At 36.5% G+C, this 27,130-nt stretch overlaps 1 protein-coding gene and 1 pseudogene across 1 annotated transcript in view; one reads left to right on the top strand and one right to left on the bottom strand.

The window, feature by feature from the left end:
* The window catches only part of GRM8 (glutamate metabotropic receptor 8), an 819,273-nt gene that overhangs the window by 245,855 nt on the left and 546,288 nt on the right, over positions 1-27,130 (top strand). The gene's annotated exons all lie outside the window — the stretch shown is intronic.
* Positions 18,017-27,130, bottom strand: part of LOC133072705 (ATP synthase F(0) complex subunit C2, mitochondrial-like) — a 58,365-nt pseudogene continuing 49,251 nt past the window's right edge.

Here is a 27,130-nt window from a genome sequence, read left to right as displayed (position 1 = left end):
ACAGTCAGCTCTAGGTCTCATTTTTATTGACTCTATAGAGCTTCTCCATCTTGGACTGCAAATAATATAATCAGTCTGATTTAGGTATTGACCTTCTGGTGATGTCAATGTGTAGAGTCATCTCTTGTGTTGGTGGAAGAGAGTATTTGCTATGACCAGTGTGTTCTCTTGGCAAAATTCTGAAGCAAGGCAAAGGCTAGCAGAGTTTTCTCAAGATACATACATGTGTCAATTTTATTAATACTTTAGTGTCTCATGAAACTGACCCAACAAATAAGTCTAGATGATCAAAATTCCTAATTAATGCAGTGATAGATAATGAGTTTAAGAATGTAAGTTTTGAAATACTTCATTCTTTAGTGATTGCTTTGGGCTGTTTATCTCAACATTGATAAAGATCATTATTTCAAGTCATACCTGAAACACGATCAGATTAACCCTCTTGATTGAAAGAATTGATTTTCTAACAGGTAAAATAACAGTCTGTCAATTCGGTCAGCCCCCCAGTGGTCAGTCACTTTAATCAAAGTCAAAATGATTTTTTGCAGGGATGGGAAAGCAAACTTGTAAGTTCTGCATCATTGGTTTCCCCTGTCAATTCAGGAAAAGCTATGTGGTTCAAAACTCAGCCTGGCAGATTTAAACAAGGAAGAAGGCAAATGAAAGATAGGCTTTAGAAATTTAAGCTGTGATGGTGACTTGTGTTATGCAATATTTTCTAATGATTTTCATAAGTAATTTATTCCACGGATATAGGTATGAATATACTGGAAATACTGAAAAATCAAAATAGGTGATTTTTAACTGCTTTTCCTGGATAGTAATGGATATATCTTTTATTTATGCTATTCAGAATGCAGCTTAAAAATATATGGAAAATACTCTCATGACCAATGCTTGATGCTTTAGAATAACTGGGAACAGAGCCTGTTTTTAAAGTGGCCCTAGAATTTTGAATTTTGTTTTTGTAACTGCTAAATGATTTAAAATTAACAAATGTAAACTTAATCAAGCAGAAATGCTTTTACAAGCAAAAACACAGTTTAGTGAATGTTTTACTTTTAGTAGTTAATCTGAACAAACACTGAGAGATTAGATTTCAACATAAAATGTAAATATTCTTAAATAATTTAGAGAACAGTGCATACTTTTCACAAATCCATCACGGATAATTTAGTACCTACGTCTTGAGGCATGAGGAAGAATTTTAATAGTGCAATATTTATAAAGATGAATGTGCTTTAAAATGTGGACAGTTGAAATTTCAGCCCATATTTCTTCTTCCACTTTTTTTTGATCCAAGTTTTTCTGAGATTTTCTAGAAGAATGCTTCTTTGAGTCAGTCAGAGGCAAGGTGGTGCAGGATGGGTGTTACATTCTAATGAAGACATCTCATAAACATTGGTAGGTGTTATGAAGAAAAGAAAACTGAAAAAAGGAATGTAGAATGACTGTGTAAAACGTCATGGTTTTACGTAATCTGGTCAGAGAAGACCTCATTGCAACAGTGATGCTGGAGAGGATATCTGAGTGATATAAAGGGTCCATTTATGAGAAGATGGTAAGGGAGAGAATTTCAGGAGACAGCATTGGAAATGTCCTGAGAGATGGAGATTTAGTATGTTTTTGAGGCAGGAATATAATGGAGTGATGAGGAAATGAGTTCCACACGGTAGGGAAAGGCCAGATGATGCGGAACCCTGTGAGCCATGACTCTTAAATTCCGTCAAAAGTCAATGGATGGTTACTATATATGGAATCTAAAAAAAAAGAAATAATACAGATTAACCTATTTTCAGGACAGGAATAGCGATGCAGACATAGAGAATGGATATGCAGACACGGGGCGGGGGGAAGGGAAGCGTGGGATGAACTGGGAGGGTAGCTCTGACATGTATACACTGCCGTGTGCAAAATAGATCGCTAGCGGGATCCTGCTGCAAGCTCGGGAAGCTCAGCCTGATGCTCTGTGATGACCTAGGTGGGAGGGTGGGGAGGGGGAGAGATCGAAGACGGAGGGCATGTATACATGTAGCTGATTCACTCTGTTGTATAGCAGAAACTAACACACATCGTAAAGCAATTATATTCCAGTTAAAAGGGAATTATGTGAATTAGGTTCAAAAAAAGTATCAATGGATGGATACCAATTATAGTTTTCAAAGGGGAATAATACAATCTAATCTCTGTTTTTAAAAGCTCAATTTGACTGTTCAATGGAGAATGGAATATAGAGAGGTAAGAATGGAAACAGGGAGACCAGTTAGGAAGCACTGCAGTTGTCCACGTGAAACATGATGTAGTTTGGGCAAATGTGATAGCATTGGAAGTGACAATAAATGTTGGATTTGGGATATTTTGAAGACGAAGCCCACAGAATTTGCTGATGGGATGAATCAGGATTGAGGGAAAGGGACAGTTAAAATTATATACCAATCAAAATTATGAATAACAAATGGTTTCACTTTGGTCCTGGTGCTGGTAACTAAGATGGATGTAATTGAGGGAGGTTCGGAACTTGCAGAAGACAGAAATGAAGAGTTTTTCTTTGGCCATTAGTATAAGAGTCTATTAGACCACCTAGAGGAGATGTTGAATAGGAAGCAAGAGGACACCAAGAATTGTGAGCTTGGGGCACAGATGGAAGCCTGGAAATAGAAAACAAAGATTTGAATATGGAATATGAGGGCCATATAATATCTGTGTGATTTGGAAATATTTGGCCTATTGGTAATTATATAGTATCATGGAACTAGATGAGGTTATCTAGGAAGAAGTAAGTATAGAAGGAATGAGAGCTAAGGCCTGAACTCTGGAGAATGCTAACATCTACAACAGGTGGAACCAGAAATGGAAACAGAAGAAAACACTGAAGAATTGAGAGGAAGACCAGTAAAGCACCCTTTCCTGGAAGCTGAGTGAACCAAGTGTTTCAAGAACAAAGCTATTATCCATTAAGTTGACACTTGAGAGGTTGAGTAATTTGGAGACAGATGTAGCAAGATAGAAGTTTGTTATTGACCTTGATTTGAATAGCTCTGTGGCAGAGGTGGAGGCTGAGTTTAATCAGAGTTGATTAAAGAGAGAATGGGAGTAAGTGGAGATACGCTTTCCCAAAGGAGAAGCAAAGAAATGGGCAGAAGTTGGAGGGCAAATAGGGTCAAGGGAGTTTAGTTTGTTTGTTTGCTTTTCAAGATGAAGAGACTTTTTATAACCGGTTTACAGGCTGATGGAAATGACCCAGTTGAGAGAGGGGAAAATGAAGAGGGAGCAGAAAAGGAGGATAGAAGAATTTCAGTAACAAAAGTTATCAATAGGGGAGGAGGAATGGAATCCAGGGCACTGGTTTAAATGGACCCAGGAGAGGTCCTCCATTGTATGGGGAAGAAAGACCAAGTGTATGGGTGGTGTGAAATAAGGCTGGAAGATTCAGTGATAAGAAAATGAGGATCTTTATTTCTGATTGCTTGGCACTTTTCAGTGAACTAGAAATCAAGGTCATCAGCCCAGAGTGAGAGGCAGAGGGAGAGTATTGAGGGTTTGAGACGAGAAGAAAAGTACATAAAATAAGTTTTTGGTAGAGTAGGGAATGAACTTACAATAAAAGCACAGAAGGATGCTGAATGGTGATGGGATGTTTTCTTGAGATTTATGGTTATACATTTATTTTTTATAAAAGGAATGATTTTCTTAAAATTGTTTCTTAAAAGTTTGAATGAGATCAGGTAACTCAAGTGTGTGGTTTTTTCCCCAGCCACTTTCAAGTACTGAGGTGCAAGTGGGGAGTAGGTGGGGTTTGGTGTTTGCTAAATGAGCACAATGGAGAAAGATAACAAGGCATATTCAAGTTACTAAAAATATGCCTGGCATAGTGGAAGAGAGGTTTCCAGTGAGCCAGTCACTAAAATTCTAAATGAAATGCCAAGAGAGGAAATGGGAAGGTAGTAGATAATTGTAAGAGACTCATTGCAAACAGAATTGCACTTGGCAAAGTCACTTAGATCTGCTACTTACAAATATCAGATGTTTGGAGATATGTCTGGTCAAGACAGTTCACAGCCTGGCCTTAGGGGTTTTGAAACAATATCATCACCATAACTGTCAATTAGCTTACAATTTTACTTTTTATTTTTAGTACTTCCACCATTAAAGCCATGCATTATCTGAAACAAAGAGACAGCACAGCCTATGTCTTCAGGGAATTGACATTCTACCGGAGATCTAGTAGAAAAGATAATTGGATGTAGAAAATGATCCAGAATGGTTTTGTTGAGGAAGAATATGATCCAATGGGAAAGCAACAGGCACAGTAAATTATTTCTGTGTTCTCCTAGAGTGGAATGTAAATATTTAGGGAACACAGACCTCTTTTAATCAGTAGCACAGTTGGGTCTCTATATATATGGAGTTCTCTTTCAGATACTCTAAATTAGAGACAAATATCAGGCAAAATCACTGAGTCAAATTCTAATATATCAGATATAAGCAGATGTTCCCAAGAATCCACATACATGATTTGTGATCAATCATGTGGTGGGGGGTGGTAAATATTGGGTAACAAGAAAAGTGATAAAATAGTACCTTGCAAATCCATAGTCTTTTCCTCCCTCCCTCCCTTCTGTCTTCCTTCCTCTCGTCCTTCCTTTCATCATGTTTTGCTTTTTAAAGTAGTATATGTTCATTATAAATATAAGAACAATAGAGGAAGCTACAAAGAGAAATGTGATTGCCCACCTCAAATTCTACTCCCAGAAATAGTCATTATAGTTTTGATGGTTATCATCCTAAAAATCTCTCTATGTGTGAGGTAGAAGAATAGACAGCAAGAACTGATAACTAAGTTGTTTTTCTTTACCCTTGAAGTTGGGGGAAAATTTGTAGCCAAAGGTCTTTCTTGCAGGTGATCATTGCTTATCAATTTTTTCTTGGAATTAACATTGTGTGCTTTCAATATACAGATTAATTTTCCCCCTTAATTACCAGAGAAATTTAGTTGCACCATATCTTTGGATATTTTTCTGTTGCATGTATCTACCTTTTCTGCCTTCTGTATATGCTATTTTTCTTATAATTGTGTTAGGTTTTGTATTTTTTCTCTGCATTCATTTGATTTTCTCAAATGTTTCCCGTAGTAATTTAATTTTTAACTTTATCTACTAGGTTCTCTGATCTTACTAATGTGTTTGTTACTTTATTAATTTAATTATTTAAAAATGACCATCAATTTGTTTCCAAACTTGTGCAGTCCTTTTTGAGTTGTTTAATTGAATTCCTAGTCAAATAATTTATTTTTTAGATTAAAGCACTCACAACAAATTTTAATATTTTAAAAGAGCCACTAATAAAAAGAGATGCTGTTATCACAATTGCAGTTGTTCATTGGATTCACCTAGTCTGAATACTTTTTCTTAACAGTGAAAGTGGCTATAAAGTCTTTAAAAGGAATTACTGAGAATGGGATGTCACACTGGACAGAGGAGCCTGGAGGGCTATAGTCCATGTGGTTGCAGAGAGTCGGACACGACTAAGTAACTAGCACACACACACACACACACACATAGATAAAGAAAAATCTATAAACAATTGCATTCAGATGCGACTACATATTGTTCTGGGGTTAACTGTCAGTTTGACTCATTAAGGAGTTAAGTAAGTTCAGTCACTCAGTCGTGTCCGACTCTTTGACCCCATGGACTGCAGCACGCAAGCCTTCCCTATCATCACCAACTCTCAGAGCTTGCTCAAACTCATGTCCATCGAGTCAGTGAATCCTTAACCATGAGAGGCTAGGAGGGTCTCTGGCAAGTTGTGACTGATCCTCTCTTATTGTCATCCTAGTTCTCTTCTGGAGATACGTGTGTATATATATGAATGTGTGTATGTACTTATATGAATTTATGTATATATAAATTCATATATATACATATGAATTGACGTGTGTGCATGTGTATATGACAAAGGACTTGTATCCATAACTCATCATCTTCTGCATTGCATGTTGACCCATGTGGGTTCATGTTGCATTGGTCATTTTTAAGAGCAAAACCAGACATAGTCATGAAATCTGTCTATCTTTGTTCAAAGTTTAGACTTTGACATATTGCTTCTTCATCAATTCAGTTTCTGTAGTTTAGTTATCTGTTCTATTCGACACTACACGGTTACACTTAATATGGATTGCTCCCAAGCTTTGCCAGTACTCTTCCGATGCATAGGGTGCAAAATATCTTGGCACAGATTATCTTCCCTTTCCTCCACTGTGTAGAAGAGGTTTTATAGATTTTTCTTTCTGTGAGTGAGAAGGGACTAATTCCCCATCTGGATGCCACCTGTAAGAGTTCACACTTTTTCTCAGAAGAAATTTAATCTGTAACAGCAAGCTCTTTCATATTCTTTTAAGCAGTCCATGTTGCCATTCTCTAAGTGTTAAGTATAAAGGTTCTTTATAGGTTGTTTTCCTAGGACCATGTTATTTATAGAAGCCATGCCATTTGTATTTAAGATTTGTTTAACAGAAGCAAGGTCAGCAATCAGATATATATTACTCCACATAAAAATAATCTTGTTATGTCTTCATGAGAGACATATTTAAAGAAAATATATAATGACTAAATTGACTTTGATTATGTATTTTGATTATTATCTAGCCTGTCTGTCAACTCACTCCAATCTAGTTGGAAGAGTAAAAATTTAAGTGTCTCTGGCAAAGCTATGAAATAGGGAACCCAGGAGAGTGGTATTTCTCAGACTGTGTTTGAAGGCTATCTACACTAGAATCATTAGGGAGAAGTTAAAATGCATATCCTTGGACTCTGGTTCCAGGCGCATCATAGACTTCTGAAGATTTGGTTAAGATCCTGAAGTGTTTGAGAACCATAGTATTAATATTAGAATTAGAAATTGACTGTATCATCATCATTGAAAATGAACTTTATTAAGAAATTTAGGGAACAGGATGAATTTTTATCTGTGCAAAAAAATATAAACCACCAGTTTTGTTATGCTTTCAATGTTTTAAAATAATTTCTGGTCTATCTTGAAGGTGAGGAATTGAGAATTAGTGGATGGTCCTGGGTAGGTAAGCAATGGAAGTGACAAAAAACCACAAAACTCAAACCATTCACAGATAAAACAGTTTACTAAAGAATATACCTTCTGGAGAGCTGGCCTTAACAAAGGTTTCCTGAGTCCTATCTCAAGTACCCACTGCCAGAGCAGCTATCTTCTTCCAGGAGGAAAATGCCTCATAGTCTGGCTCCTGGCTCTTGAGCTGTTGACCTGGAATATGTTCACTGCTGGCAGAAAAGAAGGTGGACCTTCCTCAGCTGGGCATAAGAGAGAGCTTGCCCCTGATTTTCCTAGTGACTCAGGATTTTGTTTAATCTCAAACTGAACTTCAATTCAGTTCAGTTGTTCAGTTGTGTCTGACTCTTTGTGACCCCATGGACTGCAGCATGCCAGGCTTCCCTGTCCATCACCAACTCCAGGAGCTTGCTCAAACTCAAGTCCATCGAGTTGGTGATACCGTCCAACCATCTCATCGTCTGTTGTCCCCTTTTCCTCCTGCCTTCAATCTTTCCCAGCTTCAGGGTCTTTTCCAATGAGTCAGTTCTTCGCATCAGGTGACCAAAGTATTGGAGTTTCAGCTTCAGCATCAGTCCTTCCAATGAATATTCAGGGTTGATTTCTTTTAGGAATGACTGGTTTGATCTCCTTGCTGTCCAGAGGACTCTAAAGACTGAACTTACACTCAAACTTTTGCTTACCTGTGCGTGAGCATGGCTATATTGTTTTGATAATCCATTTTGTCACAGCCTCAGGAAGTACATGATGTGGATTCAGTCATGGGTGCAGGTATTTATTTCCATTTATCACACCTTTCAGTCAGTCAGTTCAGTCGCTCAGTCATGTCCGACTCTTTGCGACCCCATGGACTGCAGCGTGCCAGGCCTCACTGTCCATCACCAGCTCCCGGAGTTTACTCAAACTCATGTCCATTGAGTCAGTGATGCCATCCAACCATCTCATCCTCTGTCATCCCCTTCTCCTCTGACCTTCAATCTTTCACACCTTTATTGAAGTACAATTTACACATAATAAAATGTACCCATTCTGAGTAAAAAGCTCAATGAATTTTGGCATTACCAATTCAAAAGACATAAATCTGAGCAAACTCTGGAAGATAGTAAAGGACTGGGAAAACTGGTGTGTTGCAGAGTCCATGGGGTCACAAAGAGTCTGACACGACTTAGCGATGAACAACATATATCTGTGTGATCACCATCACGATCAAGATATAAGACATTCCCATGACCCAAAAAAGTTCTCTCATGCCACCTTGCAGTCACCCCTCTCTCTCACTAGCTACAATCCTGGGCAAACATTGATCTATTTTCTGTCATTTTAAAACAGTTTTGCTTGTACTGAAATTATGTATAAATGGAGTCATATAGTATGTATGTCTTCTTTTGCTCAGCAAAATGTTTTTGAAATTAATCTGTGTCATTGCACGTAACAATAGTAAAATGGTCTATATATTTTAATGTTAAGTAGTAATCCATTGAAAGCATGTTTCACAAGTTGCTTATCCATTCATTTATTGATGGACAGTTGGTTTGTTTTCCAGTTTTTCGGCTACTAAGAGTAAATCTGCCGTGGATATTCTTCTAGGGTAGGCATATAGTTTAATCATTCCTCGGATTGTTGGGTCATATGACAGGTGTGTGTTGAACTTTATTGCAACCTGCCAAACTGCTTTACAAAGTAATTATACCACTTTATTGTCCCAACAGCATTGCATGAGACTTGATCCAGTTTTTAAATTTTTAGCCATGCTGATGGATTTGCAGTGGTATGTTAATGTGGTTTAAATTTGCGTTTTTCTTTTGACTGATGCAGTTATGCATTTTTTGATGTACTTAGTTGCCATTTGTATATCTTCTTTTATAAAGTGTTCAAACCTTTTCATAATTTTTTATGATAGGTTTTTGTTGTCTTATTAAGTTCTAGATACAAGTCCTTTGTCAGATACGTATGCATGCATATCAATTCATATATATATATTAATTTATAAATGCATAAATTCATATATATGCACATTCACATGTATACACATACATACACACATGTGAAAGTATACGTACATTTACATACACATGCTCTATACACACATATGTGTGTACATGTATATGTGTGTATATATACACATGTATATATACATGTATATATACGTGTATATATATATACACATGTATATATACATACATGTATATATACATGACTTCCCAGGTGGCTCAGTGGTAAAGAATCCACTTTCCAAGCAGGAGACTCGAGTTTAATTCCTGGGTTGGGAAGATCTCCTGGAGAAGGAAATGGCAACCCACTCCAGTATCCTTGCCTGGGAAATCCCATGAACAGAGGAGTCTGGTGGTCTACCATCTATGGAGTCACAAAGAGTCGGACACAACTTAGTGACTAAACAGTAGCAGCATATATATATATATATATATATATATATATACACATACATACATGTGTAACATTTCATCCTGGTCCCTCCTATTTTGGTGCTTAGCTTTTTATTTTCTTAATGGGGTTTCTGAAGATTAGATTTTAATTTTGGTGAAATTCAATTGATTAATTCTGGATTTTTGCAAAGTTTGCTCCTTTAGGAAGATTTATAGTTTTAGTTTTTATGTTTAGGTCTATGATCCATTTTGAGTTAATTTGATGTATAATCTGAGGAAAGCTCAAAGTTCACTTACTCATGTGCACGTCCAGATGTTCTTCACCATTCATTGGAAAGACTCCTCTCATTATTGAATTACTTTGGCATCTTGTCAAAAATTAATTGATTGTATGTGAATCTATTTCTAGATACTTAGTTCTCCTCCATTGATCTATATATCTATATAGACCATATTAAGATATATATCTAATACTACATTATCTTGATTATTGTAGCCTTAGTGTGAATCTTCAGATCAGGTAGTATAAGTTCTTAAACTTAGTTACTCTTTTCAAAGTGATTTTGGCTGTTCTAGGTCTTTCATATAGTCGTGTATATTTTACAATCAACTTGTTTTCTAAAAAAAAAAAACAAACTTCCTAGGATTTTCTTTTGTAAATATTTTTCTTTATTGTGGTAAAATATATAAAACATAATGTTTGCTCTTTTAACCATTTTAAGGTATACAATTCAATGACATCAATTGCATTCACAATGTTATGCAACTATTACCACTATTTCTGAAGTTTTTCATGACCCCAAACAGAAAGTCTGTACCCATTAAGGGGCAATACTCAATACTCCCCAGCCCTTGGTGATTTCTAATCTGCTTTCTGCCTCTATGAATTTGCCTGTTCTAGACATCACACATAAATGGAATCATATATTATTTGTTCTTTTGTGACTGACTTATTTCACTTAATGTTTTCAAGATTCATTCACATTGTAGCATGTATCAAATTTCATTCCAATTTATGGCTGAATAATATTCCATTATGTAAATGTGCCACATTTTGTTTATCCATTCATCTGTGGATGGGACAGTAAGTTGTTTCTAACTTTTGGCTATTGTCAATGATGTTGCAGTGAACACTGACATAAACATATCAATTTTAGTAGTTGTTTTCAATTATTTTAGGTATATATCTAGGAGTGGAATTGCTTAGCTATATGGGCCTGCTGGGATTTTAATTGAGATTGTGCTGAATTTGTAGAACAATTTGGAGTGAATTGATATCTTAACAATTTTGAGCCAACTGACCCATGAACATGGTATATCTCTGTCATAGCATGGGCTGCCATAATGAAATATCATAGATTGGATGGCTTACAAAACAGAATTTTGTTTTCTTACAGTTCCATAGGCTGGGAAGACCAACATCAAGTTAGCAAAGTAGTTTTTATGCTGAGGCTTCTTTAACTTGACTTAAAGGCAGCTGCCATTTTGCTGTGTGCTTGTATGACCTCTTGTGTGTGTGTAGAGAGAGAGAAATAAGCCCTCTTATGTTTTCCCTTCTATAAGGGCTCTAATTTCATCATATGAGCTTCACCCTCATTATCTCATCTAAACCCAATTACCTCCCAAAGGTCCCGTTACCAAATACCATTACACTGGAAATTGGGGCTCCAACATATGAATTTAAGTGGGAGGTATACAATTTAGTCTTCAACAACTTCCTTACTTAAGACTTGTTTAATTTTTCTCGGTAATATTTTGTAATTGTAAGTATCCTACTTGTGTACACATTTTGTTAAGTTTTAGTATTTCATAGTTTTTTGATGCTATCATAAATGTATTTTTGTTTCTTTTCCAATTCTCTATTGTTTGTATATAGAAATACAAGTAGTGATTCTTTTGCTATTGATCTTGTATGCTACAACCTTGCTTAGTTCTAGTGGCTTTTTTTTTATTTAAGATTTTCTATACACCCAGTACTCAATCAGATTGACTGTGAGTAAACATAGTTTTACTTTTTCTTTTCCTATCTGTGTGCCTGGTATTTCCTTCCTCCCCCATTCCCTTTCTTTCTTGTGCTGGCTAGAGCCTCCAGTGCCAGGTACGGTGGTACTGATGTGGGTAGACATTCTTGCCTTGTGCCCAGTCATAGGGAGAGGATATGCAATCTTTTACCATTAAATGTGATATTAGCTGCAGGACATTTTATTTCCATTTTAATATTTGTAACTAATATGATCAGTTTGTTGGCTACACAGGCTTTTTCTTCACCCAGAGTCTGTAGTCAGTGATTATGCTAGCTTCAGGCCCTTTAATTCTGTTTCAATTAGAGCAGTTCTTATTTGTCCATGTTATATATGAGCTGCTGCATAATATTTTATTCCCTGGTTCCATGGCTAAAAATAATTTAAAAATTACTGGCATAATGTCATGCTATTGACTTTTATTGGAGTTCAAAGCAGCTAGTGAACCTCATTGATGAAAATACTGAATATTATGAAACTCAATTTTCCTTGAAAAAAGACCCATAAGATAAATTCCTAATGGAATTTAATACCAAGGCCACACTCGGAATTAGTATATAAAAGTATTACAAATCTGCTCTATAAAGTTATGAGAAATTGCTTAATCAACTATATTTCCATTTTCTTCTTAGTCTCATGGAAGCTCAGAGCTGAATGTTGTGCATAATCACATCAATGATGATTTTTATATTTGCATCTACTTTTCTAGTACTTTGGTATGTTTTGATTTATTTCCATCTTGATCTATTTATGTCTTTTGTTGTAGGTCAATTCAAATCCTATTAGAAAGGATTTAGAAGTATAAATAATTATCTCTTTTTGAATTAATAAAAAAGCTATTTCATAAAAGGATCTACCTTTAAATATTTAATTGGAATAATATCTACCTTTAAGAAGCTTAATGGAAAGCTATAAATGGAAAGTCTCTAGGCTTAGGAACACTGTCTTTTATTAACCTTGCAAGATAAAGCTTCCAAAGAGAAGCATTTGGAATGATGATCTTGTTGAGGTGAAACTGAAATGCTTATGACTAAAACAAGGGGAAACAAAACCCAGAGGCCTGCTGTTTTCTTTAGTGATCCAAAAGAAATGGTTGAATATTTTGAAAGTATCCTAATAAATGAAATGGTAAAGATTCACAATAACTTGGTTTCTGGGTGATATGGTAACAGAAAGTTGAGAGTTACTGTAAGCCATTCCAGTCTATCCTTATGCTTGAGGAAGTGGTTTGTTTTTCTATGAAAATAACTAGAACAAAAAATTTTAATTATAGTAATTGTAGTACCACCTAATGCAATCACACAAGTGTATTTATACATTTTAATGCCAATTGTAGATGTCTTGACCTAAAAGAGATATAGAGTGAGAATTATTTTACAAAAAGTTGAATTCTCGACCACCCTAAATGTTTAATTTTTATATGCAATTTTTTGGAGGAGAAAAGACACAGCATTTACTTTAAAAATATTTGTATGTGTTTATATTTTAGTATTTATATATATATATATATCTTTAATGTTTGAGAGTAATATTAAAGTTCTGCTAATTACATGGGTTATTTCATATTTCTCACAATAATTAACAACAATCCTCTAATGGCAGTTATACTTGTGTCCATTATACAGATGAGAAACTTAGCTTAGAGATGTTCAGTAATTTGCCCAAAGTCAGATAGTTGGTAAAAGGCAGAATTGGGATTAAACCATAACTGTCTTAATCGATAACTCAGTTGGAAGGCGTTTGACCCTTAACAGTGGCTTACACAAATAAAAATCTTTTCCTCACATCAAGTTTCCTGAAAGAAGCAGATTGCTTACATTGGTTTGCTTGCATAGTTCAGTAATGCTATGTTATCTTTGCTTTTACTGTTCCCAGCAAGCTGGCCTTTCATTTTCACATTTTATTTATTTATTTATTTTTGCTTAATGGTTGCAATCTGCACAATGCAGGTTCAGACATCATATGTTCAGGACAGGAAGACCAGGCAAGTGATAGTGCCAGCTAGAACTGTGCCACATGAGAATCCTTGGCTTACAAAAGAGAAGCAGGAAAAGTAATTGTTAGCATTCCTAACCACAGAAGAAGGTGGCTAGGGCCCAGGAATAGCTCTTTGGTCTGCCCGATAAATACATCAAAATGTTGACGCTGTCAGGTTAGCACTAGTGGAATTTGATTATGATGATGCATGAGTTTTAGAAGTCATGATTGAAAGAGGGAGAGTAAAAGAGAATATTTCACTTCTTGTAGAATCTGTAATTCAGTTTTCCATCAGAGAGCTTTGGGGCACTTTTCTTTGCTAGCTCCTGGCGCTCAGTTTTGCAGTACTCTATTATCTTTCTCCAACATGTTTCTGGAGTACTGTCATGTGTAACCTGTCAGAGATGGCAAGAGAAAGGGATGGGAACCTGGACCCTGCTGTAGCTTAGAGTTTAGTTAAGAGATCATGCAGACATGCATTATAGTAGAAAGGGTACCAAGAGTACGGTGGAGGGCGCACATTTCATCTTATAATATTATCAATATTTTGAAAAAGAGATAAGCTTGAATAATCATGTATTGTTAAAAGAATTTAAGCTGGTTACCAAGAAGCAGAGTTATAATTTGTTATTTTGTTAGCTTCTAACAATATAATTATTGTTACCCCAATTGTACCCCCCAAAGATAACCGAAAGGTAAAAAACCAAAACCCAAAATAAAACAGTATCAGGGATGAAAAGTTAAGAGCATTAAGGAAATCTCACTGAAGTGAATAGCTGTTAGTAAAGTTATACTTTGCCTTGGTTCATGAATCTAGTTAGTTTCAAACCATTTTGCTTTAAGAGCCTCAATATGATCTCTGCATTTAGGAAGGGTTAATATTATAAGGGTAACAGCCAAGTGGCCATCTTCATGTTTGGTATCTCTGGAGATTTTTTATAAATGGAAAATAGTTTTATAGGTTTGAAAGAGATTATGTGGGGTCACTTATTCAAGAACTAATATATTGATGCCTGGCCTGTACTGCGAAATGCATCCAGCCCCAGAACCATAGAAGTCATGGTTCTTATGCTCAGGAGCCTGTGGTCCAGGGAAGTTTTTCTTCTGATGTCCATTCAGCTCTCATGTTACGGACCTGCAGCCATCCCTGTCTACATGCTAAAGCCAGTTTGACTATTTCAGTGAAACTGACTGATCAAATTAGGCAAAAATGCCAAATGGATAATCAGAATACTCTACCTGTATAAGCTGATACATACCTACATATGTTTCTGGCATTCAGCAAAAAATGTAGAATTGTGTCAATTGAAATTCTGCTTTATTCCCATGTTTATGAAAACTTATTGTCTACTATTGTTAAATTTGACAAAATATCTGGAAATTATTAACCCGATTTTAAAATATGGTTTTATCAGCAGAAAAATGATTCCTATAAGTACTCAGTAGAGTGCCTAGCACTAAGGTTACACAATTAACAATTTGACGAGTGAATGTTGCTGGATGAAAGTAAATAAATCACCCTGTCTCTGGAGAACTTTCTTTTATAAGAGTGAGTAGAGCTCTTCTAACAGATCCTTACACTTATAAATAGACACTTTAGAAAAGTTATAGTTTGGTTGGTTAAGTCTAGTTAAGTTCAAATTATTGTGCCTTAAGAGCTTCTACGGCAATTTTCCTGGAAATGCTTAAAGTGATATGTGAAAGCCTTTTCCTGATGAATCTAAATCCTCTGTTAAACTGACAAGTTGTTTTGATGTCCTTTGCATAAAATGACATAACGTCATTTCTTGTGCAGAGCAATGTGCTAGCTGGCAATTGTTTACTTGCTGTGAGGTTTAGATCGTAGTGTTTTGTCAGAGGAGCTTTGTATATATTCCTTGGCTTTTAGCTTCAAATGCTTGATGCAACTGAGCTGCCACTTCTTCAGATGAGAAACTCTAGTGTTGATAAGGTCAAAGACTGTCAAATTTTGATAGCCTATGCCAAGAAGAAAGTGGACCATCCATTTACCTGTTTTTCTGCAGTATCATTTCCTTCAAATGCCCAGCCCATGTCCACATACTGGCTAATTTTTAAACTGGAGTGTGCCTACTCCCGTGGGTAAAGAGAAGAAATCTATTTGTTGTTGTTATTGTTTAGTCTCTAGGTCGTGTCCAGCTCTTTTGTGACCCCATGGATGGTAGCCTGCGAGGCTCCTCTGTCCATGGGATTTCCCAGGCAAGAATACTGGAGTGGGCTGCCAGTTCCTTCTCCAGGGCATCTTTCAGATCCAGGGATTGAACCTGCGTCTCCTGCATTGGCAGGCAGATTCTTTACTACTGAGCCACCTGGAAAGTCCTAATCTGCTATTATAAGTGTCAGAACTTGATAAGAAAGTCTTTTAACTCTGGCCACTGGATGATTTGTAGCAATGCTTTATCTGCACAGGTACGTGTTTGAGATGCAACTATGAAAAGACATATTCCTTGCTCTGAAAGAACGTAGTATTTAATATGCAGGAATTGTGATGGGTGCCGCTATAGGAGAAGGCACAGAGCTGGATGGTGCAAAGCAAGAGAGCACCTGAGCCAGTGTGGTGGGGGGTCAGGGAGACCTTGGGTGTCTGTGTAGGAGCAGCCACAAGATGATTTCAGATATGAAAGGAAAACTGTTATTTTTTCACAAAATTAAAAGCTTTTATATTCTTAGTATTGAAATTATATTCTAAATATGCAAATAATTTTGAAGATGGAGAGGCAGCCTAGCAGAGCATCTAAGAGCTCGGACTCTGGAGCCAGATTACTAGGTTTGCATTATGGATTTTCCTTGTATTAGCTCTGTGGACTTGGGCAAGACCCTTAACCTATTTATGCTGCAGTTTCTCTGTTTATAAATGGGGATCATGATACTACCTAGCTCACAAGGTTTTTAGAAGGAGTAAATGAATTTACATTCATAAAAGTCTTTGAACATAGAAGTACTATATGTGTTTGTTAAGTAAATATTGTCATACAGACACAGAAGTATTTAAACACACTTATTTGCCAGGGACCTGGAATATGACTTACGTCTTCTGTACTCTCCAAGTCAATGAAATTAATTCTGATATCCTGAAGCTCCTATACAGTGGTATTGAGAAGTGGGTTAAGCATTGATTGACTATGATCTCATCTAGTGATATTGCTTATGCATATTAATGTATATTATAATACATATACATGTATGTGTATTAATAATTTTGAATAGTTTTTAGGGAATCTTGAAAAATGCAAAAGTAACAAATATTAAAGTCTGCAGAGTTTCTCAGAGTCTAGTACATTTATGATAATAGGAACTAATTATTATAAAAGAGGGAAAAATGTTGGACTTTAGTTACTTTAAGCATCAGTTAACTTGTATTAAAGATATAATACAACTACAAGGATTAATTTAGCTGCAATAAAATATGGCAGAAAGATAAGAGAAACTTCCTTTCCCTTGATTGCTAGAGCTAGTTATGATACTAATAAAAGAAACTTGAATTTTCTTTTATACGTTTAATCTTCATGAAAGAAGAAATAGATGTTTTTGAAAAGGTAGCTAGAACATCCTAATAAGGAATCTTTCATTAGTTCTGCTTCAGTTACTAATAAACTCAAATTGCAGTCTTGTTCTTTGGACAAGTAAAATACATAGAAGATAAATATTTAGTTTGAAATCACAACAAAGTAATCAGTTTGTTCTTTTTATTTTTTATCCTCCTGGGCAGTGGTGAATTTATTAATCACTAGTAGATCCTCTCTTCAAAGGCTGAGCTGATTTTATTTTGCAGGTGTTGAACCAAAAGTTGCCTGTAGAATGTCATTCTGTAATTAATTCAAGCTACTGAGCTTTGGATCCTATGGAAAAAGACATAGTGTAGGTTTCATGTGGGTGTAAAGGAAATGGGAAAGGTATATATATTTTGGCCAAAATAATGCTGAAATACTTTGTTGTGCTTCTTAAAACTCCCATTTATGTCAGTGAACTCAGTAAATTATTTCTAAAAACTTTTTTTTCTTCCTTCCTTTGTGTGTGTGTGTGTGTGTGTGTGTGTGTGTGTGTGTGCGTGTGCATGTGTATGCTGTGTGGAAGGAGTTTGGTAAAAACTTGGGAGAAAGATAATTAGGAGAGTTTTAGCTAGGTAATGTGAGGAGACATATGCAGGTACCTAAGTCATAAGAGCCAATGGCACATTAGCCTGAAAAATCCAAAATCGTTTTCAGGGACCAAACAGGTTATTTATAATCCTTCTAAATGAAAAGGTCACTTTAATAATAGAATTATTCAGTTTCAGCATTATCTTCTCCAAGCACTAAGTTCATGAAAAAGAAACTTGATTCTGTAGGTATTAGGGAGCCAAGGTGCATTTGTAGCTAGGGTAATGACAGGCTATAATTTTTCTTATTCATACAGTGTTTACTATTTGTCGTCCCTCTGTCAAACCTTGACTTGACCATTTTTTCCCAGGCTGCTTGGAACGGTATAGGGAAATAAATATACAGAGCAGACAAGATGTGGAAGAAAGAACCCTGGAAGATGGAGACAGCTCCTTCACACGGCAAAGAGGATGAGAAAGGCCATCCTCAGGCAAAAGACCCCCATAGTCTCCAAGAGGGCAAAGCCCGGAATGGCTTCAGAGAAGAGTTGTAGCTTCAGAGAAGGAGTCTCAGCATAACCAGTGCCGAGGCTCCCAAACACAGTCTTAATCCCTACCCCAGAGCCAAGCCCCTCCGACTGTGGCATTCCAACCCAAATGAACTTGGCTGCTGCGTCAATGTCCCTTGAAATGGTGCTATTTTGGAAGCTGCTGCTAGGGATAAGTAAGGTCAGGGGACATGTGACTGCCAAGTTGCAGCTCTCATCTGTTAGTACCATCACAGAAAGTGGTTGACTCAGCAGCTGAGAGGTAATCCTGACCAGTGAGTGCAAAAAAGATGAACTTGGGGCAGGCATATATTTTCTGGGGGTGGGGACACTGGCAAGAGCTGCTCCCAGGGCAGATAAGACAGAGAGGGGCAATGGCAGACTGTTTTAAGATTAACTATGATGGAAGAGAAATTGAGATGTTAAACCTTTGGGGGAAGTTGTTTTAGTCATTCAGATATAAGTAGTGACAGACTAGACTGTATGGCCCCCTGGGAACAGAATAAAGATATTAGTTCAAGATACTAATGACGTGAAACTAAGGCAATCTAATAACAAGGTGAAGAAGCTGGGGGTGGAGGTTTTCCAAGAGGGAATGTCAAATAGAAGTAGTGAAGAGTAGCCGCATCTAAAAATGTGATCATTGGAACTACAAAGCCTGGAGAACACTTGATGATGGAATAAAGCATACAGGCGAGATGCTTTTTTTCAAGCTGTGGGTAGACAGTTAAATGAGAAAAGGCAGGAAAAATAGTAAAATAGTAAACAGTACTGTGGAGAATGATCATTTTGATAATTTAAGATAATTAGCTTGGGATATTTTTGTAATGGTATCTTTATTTAATGAAAAAAAGTCTTGATTCATACTGAGAACATACAAGCTCTTTTTCCTTAAGAAAGGAGAAAGTTAAACAAAACTTGGAATCAGAAGTGTTAAGATTAAAAAAAAAAATGTGGGTAGAAATTCTAAAGAAAAAAAGACTGAAAAAAAAATCCAGTAGATTTAAGGAAAACCTAAAAGCATCAGTGTTTTCCATCTGAAGACCATTAAGGGAAAATGAACTGATGGCTGTAGTGTTGGGCTCACTTGAATGAAACAAAAATACCTTGTTTCCATGAGTTTGAAAGGAAGATACTCTGCATTAAAATTCATAACTTAGGGACTTCCCTGACTATCTAGTGGTTAAGACTCCACACTTCTTTTTTTTTTTTTTCCATTTATTTTTATTAGTTGGAGGCTAATTACTTCACAACATTGCAGTGGGTTTTGTCATACATTGATATGAATCAGCCATGGAGTTACATGTATTCCCCATCCCGATCCCCCCTCCCACCTCCCTCTCCACCCGATCCCTCTGGGTCTTCCCAGTGCACCAGGCCGGAGCACTTGTCTCATGCATCCCACCTGGGCTGGTGATCTGTTTCACCATAGATAATATACATGCTGGTCTTTTGAAACATCCCACCCTCACCTTCTCCCACAGAGTTCAAAAGTCTGTTCTGTACTTCTGTGTCTCTTTTTCTGTTTTGCATATAGGGTTATCGTTACCATCTTTTTAAATTCCATATATATGTGTTAGTATGCTGTAATGTTCTTTATCTTTCTGGCTTACTTCACTCTGTATAATGGGCTCCAGTTTCATCCATCTCATTAGAACTGATTCAAATGAATTCTTTTTAACGGCTGAGTAATATTCCATGGTGTATATGTACCACAGCTTCCTTATCCATTCATCTGCTGATGGGCATCTAGGTTGCTTCCATGTCCTGGCTATTATAAACAGTGCTGCGATGAACATTGGGGTGCACGTGTCTCTTTCAGATCTGGTTTCCTCTGTGTGTATGCCCAGAAGTGGGATTGCTGGGTCATATGGCATTTCTATTTCCAGTTTTTTAAGAAATCTCCACACTGTTTTCCATAGCGGCTGTACTAGTTTGCATTCCCACCAACAGTGTAAGAGGGTTCCCTTTTCTCCACACCCTCTCCAGCATTTATTGCTTGTAGACTTTTGGATAGCAGCCATCCTGACTGGCGTGTAATGGTACCTCATTGTGGTTTTGATTTGCATTTCTCTAATGATGAGTGATGTTGAGCATCTTTTCATGTGTTTGTTAGCCATCTGTATGTCTTCTTTGGAGAAATGTCTGTTTAGTTCTTTGGCCCATTTTTTGATTGGGTCATTTATTTTTCTGGAGTTGAGCTTCAGGAGTTGCTTGTGTATTTTTGAGATTAATCCTTTGTCTGTTGCTTCATTTGCTATTATTTTCTCCCAATCTGAGGGCTGTCTTTTCACCTTACTTATAGTTTCCTTTGTAGTGCAAAAGCTTTTAAGTTTCATTAGGTCCTATTTGTTTATTTTTGCTTTTATTTCCAATATTCTGGGAGGTGGGTCATAGAGGATCTTGCTGTGATTTATGTCAGAGAGTGTTTTGCCTATGTTCTCTTCTAGGAGTTTTATAGTTTCTGGTCTTACATTTAGATCTTTAATCCATTTTGAGTTTAGTTTTGTGTATGGTGTTAGAAAGTGTTCTAGTTTCATTCTTTTACAAGTGGTTGACCAGTTTTCCCAGCACCACTTGTTGAAGAGGTTGTCTTTTTTCCATTGTATATCCTTGCCTCCTTTGTTGAAGATAAGGTGTCCATAGTTTCGTGGATTTATCTCTGGGCTTTCTATTCTGTTCCATTGATCTATATTTCTGTCTTTGTGCCAGTACCACACTTCTTGATGACTGTGGCTTTGTAGTAGAAGACTCCACACTTCTATTGCAGGAGGTTCTCTGGTCAGGGAACTAAGATCCCACATGCTGCATGGCTAAAAAAAATTCATAACTTAAATAATCTTTTCCATTAACTGTTTACCTGTTATGATTGATTTTTCCACTAGAAAGTAAGCTCCATGAGAATAGGTACCATATCTGTTTTCTTCATGGTGATATATCCAGCAGCTAGAAAAGACATAGTTAAGTATATGTTGAATGAAAAAATGAGTATACAGTCGCACCCTCTGATCTTTAGCAGGCAATAAACTCTGCCCAACTCTAAGAACAATTCACAGTAAGGAAAAGCAATCTCTTTGAGTATTAAAATACAACAGAGAGCAAAGTACTTATATATTTAAAAATATTTATTAGAGAAACATTTGTCATTATACTTATTTATATTTAGATTTAGAATGCTCTACTGTGGTTTTCATTTTAGTAGATTCACCTGCTTAGTTATAGCTCATTTGGGAAAATATTAGAACTATTCTGATTCCCTTGAGATTTCTGTGACTGGGCCAGGGGAGGAGGAAAGAGTTGTTCAGGAGTGTGTTAAATTGGCCTTGTTTTCAGAATTCACCCAGTGATAATACATATCAGTATCATGTATTGAACTGTGTGTAGGAGCAGATGTCTGGCATGTTTCAGGCTACTTTTGGGAATAGTCTCTACTGAAGAAAGGAAAGTATGCTTCATATCCATTCATATCATTTATGAGAGTAAAGAGGGATTTCTCACAAAGGGAGAATGCTGGATGGACTATTATATTTAGCAAGATAAAGCACGCTATGTGCAAATTACCAGAGTCAGTCAGTATAGAAGAGGACAAAGAGATATAAATACATTCCTGTGGAAGGCGATTAACTCTCTAAAGAACAAACACATAAGAAAATAGACGATTCTCTAGGTTTGGTTCCACTCCCCAGGGTAGCCATTTGTTTCCATTATTTTTATTAGAAAAAATCTTTTGCAAGAACTATTTTGCCCCACAATAAGGTGTTTGAATATTGGAATCTTGGGGTTAAGAGGGATTTTCAAAAATTATCTAATCTTACCACCTATCTGATCCTTGAATTAATTTTTCAAAAACCTTGCCAGGGATCTTCCAGTCAGAGATCCAGCACCTTCTAGAGAGAGTGGCCAGGAGCTCCATCCTTGGAGAACTTTGACACTAAGATATGCTTACAGAATCTAATTCTGCTGTTTTGTGCCTGCCATTCATCTGGCTTACTTTTTGAAACAACACCATGTCCAATTCTTTTTCCCACTGAAGTTCTTAGGGTATTTGAACATGATTATCAGATATCCAAGGCTAAAGATGCATGATTCCTTCAAGAGTTCCTTGAATGGCAATGATTTGACAGATCACTCCTGAGGGTATTCAGTTGGTCCATACATACTTATACTTCAGTATGTCTAGGGTGGTCTATGGAGTTTTTCTCCTTTTCATATAGACTGTCTCCTCTCCCCTCGTTTTGTCCTCATTTTTCTCCCTCCCTCTCCTTCCCTTTTTTCTTCATCCCTCCTATTATTCTATACTACCTCCATTCATTCATTCAACAAACTTTCAGTTTACTGTTGATGCATATTAACCTTTCTAAAGGCCATGGGTTCACAAAGAGTCAGGCACGACTGAGCAACTGAACAACAACATAGACTAATATCATGAAGCCTTTGTTGCATGGATTGTTACTAAGTTATTGCTACTGTCCAGTCTGTACAAAACAATTGTCCTTTGGATTTAATCACCTCCTTTTACATTTATTTTTATTACTTTTCATCTTATTCAGCCCATGTTTCTAACATATCAGCTTCTTTTTTGATCCCTTTCAATCATCCAACACTGGCCTGTCTATAGATTCTAATGTGTCCTCTTTATGGTGTCATTCTCATTGATGAGAATGTGAAATGTTGAAACAAATGGAACCTAGGAAAGAATCCTTCTATGATGTTGGAAACCCAGAACCATGTTAGCACCCTCTGGGTATTATTGTTGAAACTGTGACTCATCTGTCTTAATATTCATGCACTCAGCTTCTACTTACTGCATTTTGTCCACAAAGATAAGTTAAAAGATCTTCTGAAGGTTCACTGAAGGTAATGTATGTTAGGTCTTTACATTTTCTATAATCCCAAGAATTATACCTAAGAAGGGAAGGGCATTTGCCTGTTATCCTTTCCTTCTGAAGTTGTTGTTTCATTCTTTTTAGCATATTTCTTCTTAGGCAAGCAAACCTTTAGATTCCCTAACAGACACACAAGACTGAGAGAAGGATATTGGAAAAAGTCAAACATTCAGATAATTATTGGAAATAACAAGGCATTGTATGGGAGTACAAAACATAAGATCAAAATGCTTTGACGGTCGAGTGAGATCCACTACTTCCTAATCAGCAAAGGACTTGAAATAATTGATGTTTTTGTTAAAACAAATCAGAATCTTCAAAACTCTGCTAATGCTTATTTCTTGAGGTTTTTCTTGTCTTTCAAAGAACTGAAAATAGAATCGTCATATACATTTATATCATGAAACTGTAAGAAGTTTATACACATTTTGAGCAAAATAGATAAAATGCACAAGGAATTCTTTAATGGAGATAAACCCTTGTGGAAGGTGTATACAAATGAGTGAGTGGGATATTAGAGTGATGGATGGAATTGAAGAATTACAAGACCAGTCTTTGTCTTTTTCTGTGGAAAATAAGAGTGAAGTTGCATTCATTGTGCAACTAAAACATTAGAGACAGAATCAACTGAACAAATACTGTCCTCTATTTGTTGTTATTCAGTTGCTAAGTTGTGTCCAACTCTTTGCAACCCTATGGACTGCAGCACGCCAGGCTCCCCTGTCCTTCACTATCTCCTGGAATTTGCTCCAATTCATGTCCATTGAGTTGGTGATTGTGTCTAACCATCTCATCCTCTCCTGCCCTCTTCTCTTGCCTTCAATCTTTCCCAACATCAGGGTCTTTTTCAATGAGTCATCTCTTCACATCAGGTGGCCAAAGTGTTGGAGCTTAAGCTTCAGCATCAGCCCTTCCAATGAATATTCAGGGTTGATTTCCCTTAAGATTGGTTTGAACTCCTTGCAGTCCAAGGGATCAAGAGTCTTCTCCAGCACCACAGTTCAAAAGCATCAATTCTTTGGTGCTCAGCCTTCTTTATGGTCCAACTCTCAAATTCGTATATGGCTATTGGACAGACCATAGCTCTGACTAGATGGACCTCTGTTGGCAAAGTGATATCTTGGCTTTGTAATATGCTGTCTAGATTTGTCATAGCTTTCCTTCCAAGAAGCAAGTGTCTTTTAATTTCATGGCAGCAGTCACTGTCTGCAGTGATTTTGGAGCCCAAGAAAATAAAATCTGTTACTGTTTCCACTTTTTCCCCTTCTATTTGCCATAAAGTGAAGGGACTGGATGCCATGATCTTAGTCTTTTTTTGAACGTTGAGTTTCAAGCCAATTTTTTTCACTTTACCCTTTCCCTCATCAAGAGGCTCTTTATAGTTTGTCTTCACTTTCTGTCATTAGAGTGATAAACAGGAATGAATTTTCTGTAAGATATTGCCACTTCCTCTTCACCTAAGCTGACAGATATTCTCTATGACCAGTGTGACTGTGTCTAAGATATCATTATTCAGGTGACTGAGTTTTTTTTTTTTTTTTGACTGAGTTTTATATTAAATTATATTCTACACATGTAGCATTTAAATTATGTAGACATTTTTGTTAAATTTCATGATATCTTGTATTTCTTATGCTGTAATTAGAAACATGAAAAAATTTTAAATACCACAATTAAACAAATCATTATTATGGTAAACCTTTAATATATAACTATAGAAATGAATATAATATGAGCCAGGACCAAAAGAGGTTTCCAAGGTACAAAGGGTTTTTTTGGAAATATAGATTTCATTGGTAGTTTGTGTTTGTGTGTGTGTGTTCCTAATATAGTGAGAAAATGAGATAGTCATCTATACTGGTGTATTTTGAAATTTTAATTATTATTGCTACAGTTTGTCACTATTTGGACCCTGAAAAAATGTTCCTGATACTACCTTCCTTATATCTTATATTTTCTTTTCTACTTGGTTTGAGTATTTGTTATCAATTTCATCATTAAAGGAGAAACTGGATAGTCAAAAGATAGGAAACAGTTAAAATGAAATTTTCATAGTTGGAGAATTGCAAATACAGCTATGATTTTATTCCAACATTTCATTAAAGATTTACATTCTTAGAATTTTTAGAAACTAAAATGAATGTTATTTGATTTTCTTGTTATCATTAACCCATGTGCATGGAGATTACCAGAGACCATTGACTGAAGTTATTAGATATCTTTAGCTCCCAAATAAAAATGTCAGAAGATATTGCCCTTTTCTATGTTGTGTTACAGAATGGATGCACTTCCCGTGGGTGAGGGCATTAGTGTTAAAGTGAGGGAAGTTATATGTTACTCCTGCCTTCATACAAAATTCCTAGAGTGAAGGGAAACTGTAATCACCATAAATTTATACAAAATTAGGTTTGGTTTGATTTGGGGTTTTTTTTTTTGGCCATACCTGGTGACTTGCAGGATCTTAACATTTTGGATAAATATTATTGTCCCCACTAAATGAATTAAGAAACTGAGACTTAGAGAGATGAGGTCACTTGCCTAAGGATGTATAAATACTGGAAAAGCAGAATATGAACCCAGGTGGATTGACTCCAAAGTTCTAACCAGTACATTATATAGCATTAAAGTGTGATCTGCAGACCAGAGGCGTCGATGTCTCCTAGGGATATATTAGAAATGCAAATTTTAGGGCCCTAACCCTAAGGAAACCCTGAAAGCAAGGCTCAGATATTTTAACAAGTCCTGCAGGTTATGCTGAGGCTTCCTAAAGCTTGAGAACCACTGTTACATAGCATAGGGGTCTCCTACAACAGGAATAGGAGGCACTGCTAATAAAGATAGGACCTAATAAAGTTTATTGGCTAGCTGGCTGGCTTATATTGTAATCCTAAAATAATGTCATATTTGTGAGGTTGACTAAGCTTTTAGTTGCTTAATAACAAATAAAATTGCATTTGCTTAAATGTGCTTTAATTATAGTTCCCAGTAGGCAGAACTATGGTAACAAAATATACCAGGCTTTAATGTTTTTTGCATAATGAGCATAGTCAAAGCATTTAGCACAAATGGATTACAATTCCCCACGTTACATGGGAAAGTTCTAGAAGGACCACATATCTTTCTTGGGTCTGACCTCCTCTTGTTCTCCATCTTAGTCTAATCCTATTATTTTCTTTCTAAAAATGTAAGGATACAGTATCTGTGTTCCTGAGAGGAAAGGACAAACTGACAAGATCCCTCCTTATATTATCCTGGGTTGACAGATTGGTTAAATCTAGCATTTGTAATGCAGACAGAAATAAACAGTTTCTGAACAAAAGCTGATTAAGAATTTAGCTGCAAAACAAAGAACTTGTTTGCTTTAGTGAAAAAAAAATTGATTGACATTAAGGAATTAAGCATCCCCAAAGGATAAATAAATTTGATTCCAAGAAAAAAAAAAAAGACAGTTTAAAAAATAATATACCAAAGCGACAAAGTGCAGAGATGCCTGGTGAATGTGATTATGTCTACCTAACTTCAGTACAACTATTTGAAAAGCACAGCATTCGAGTTGTAATTTTTTTGCTCTGCATGATGCAAAATAAGCAATTTGATTGTTCTTTTTTCCACTAAATTGACTGGTTTTTGAATGCATTATTTGACCCACAGTACTGTATTATCCGTAGCATTTCCCAGATGACTGAACTAAGTAGATGTCTTATTGTTGCTTTTTGCTAATAGATGTGTATGGGAATGAAGATAGTGATAATTGGAAAAGAGGAAAGCATAGCATTTGGAACTTGAAAGTGCAGATTTTAGAAGCATGAGTGGTCTTCAGCCTAGAAGACCTGGTGTTTGGCTGCAGTCACGGGCAGGCTCTGTCTCTGCCTGCATAGGCTTGTACACACTTGTCAGCACAAATTAAAAAGCCAAAAGTGTTAGTTGCTCAGTTGTGTCCAACTCGTTGCGACCCCCATGGACTGTATTTCACCAGGCTCATTGTCCATGGAATTCTCCAGGCAAGAATACTGGAGTGGGTTGCCATTTCCTTCTCCGGGGGATCTTCCCAACCCATCTTCCCTGGTCTCCTGCATTGCAGGCAGATTCTTTACTGTCTGAGCCACCAGGAAGCCCAGATTGGTGACTTATAAAT

Source organism: Dama dama, chromosome 18 (assembly GCF_033118175.1).
Source record: "Dama dama isolate Ldn47 chromosome 18, ASM3311817v1, whole genome shotgun sequence".
NCBI lineage: Eukaryota > Metazoa > Chordata > Mammalia > Artiodactyla > Cervidae > Dama > Dama dama.
The sequence above is the reverse complement of the archived record's forward strand: the minus strand, read 5'-3'. Positions and strand labels throughout refer to the sequence as shown.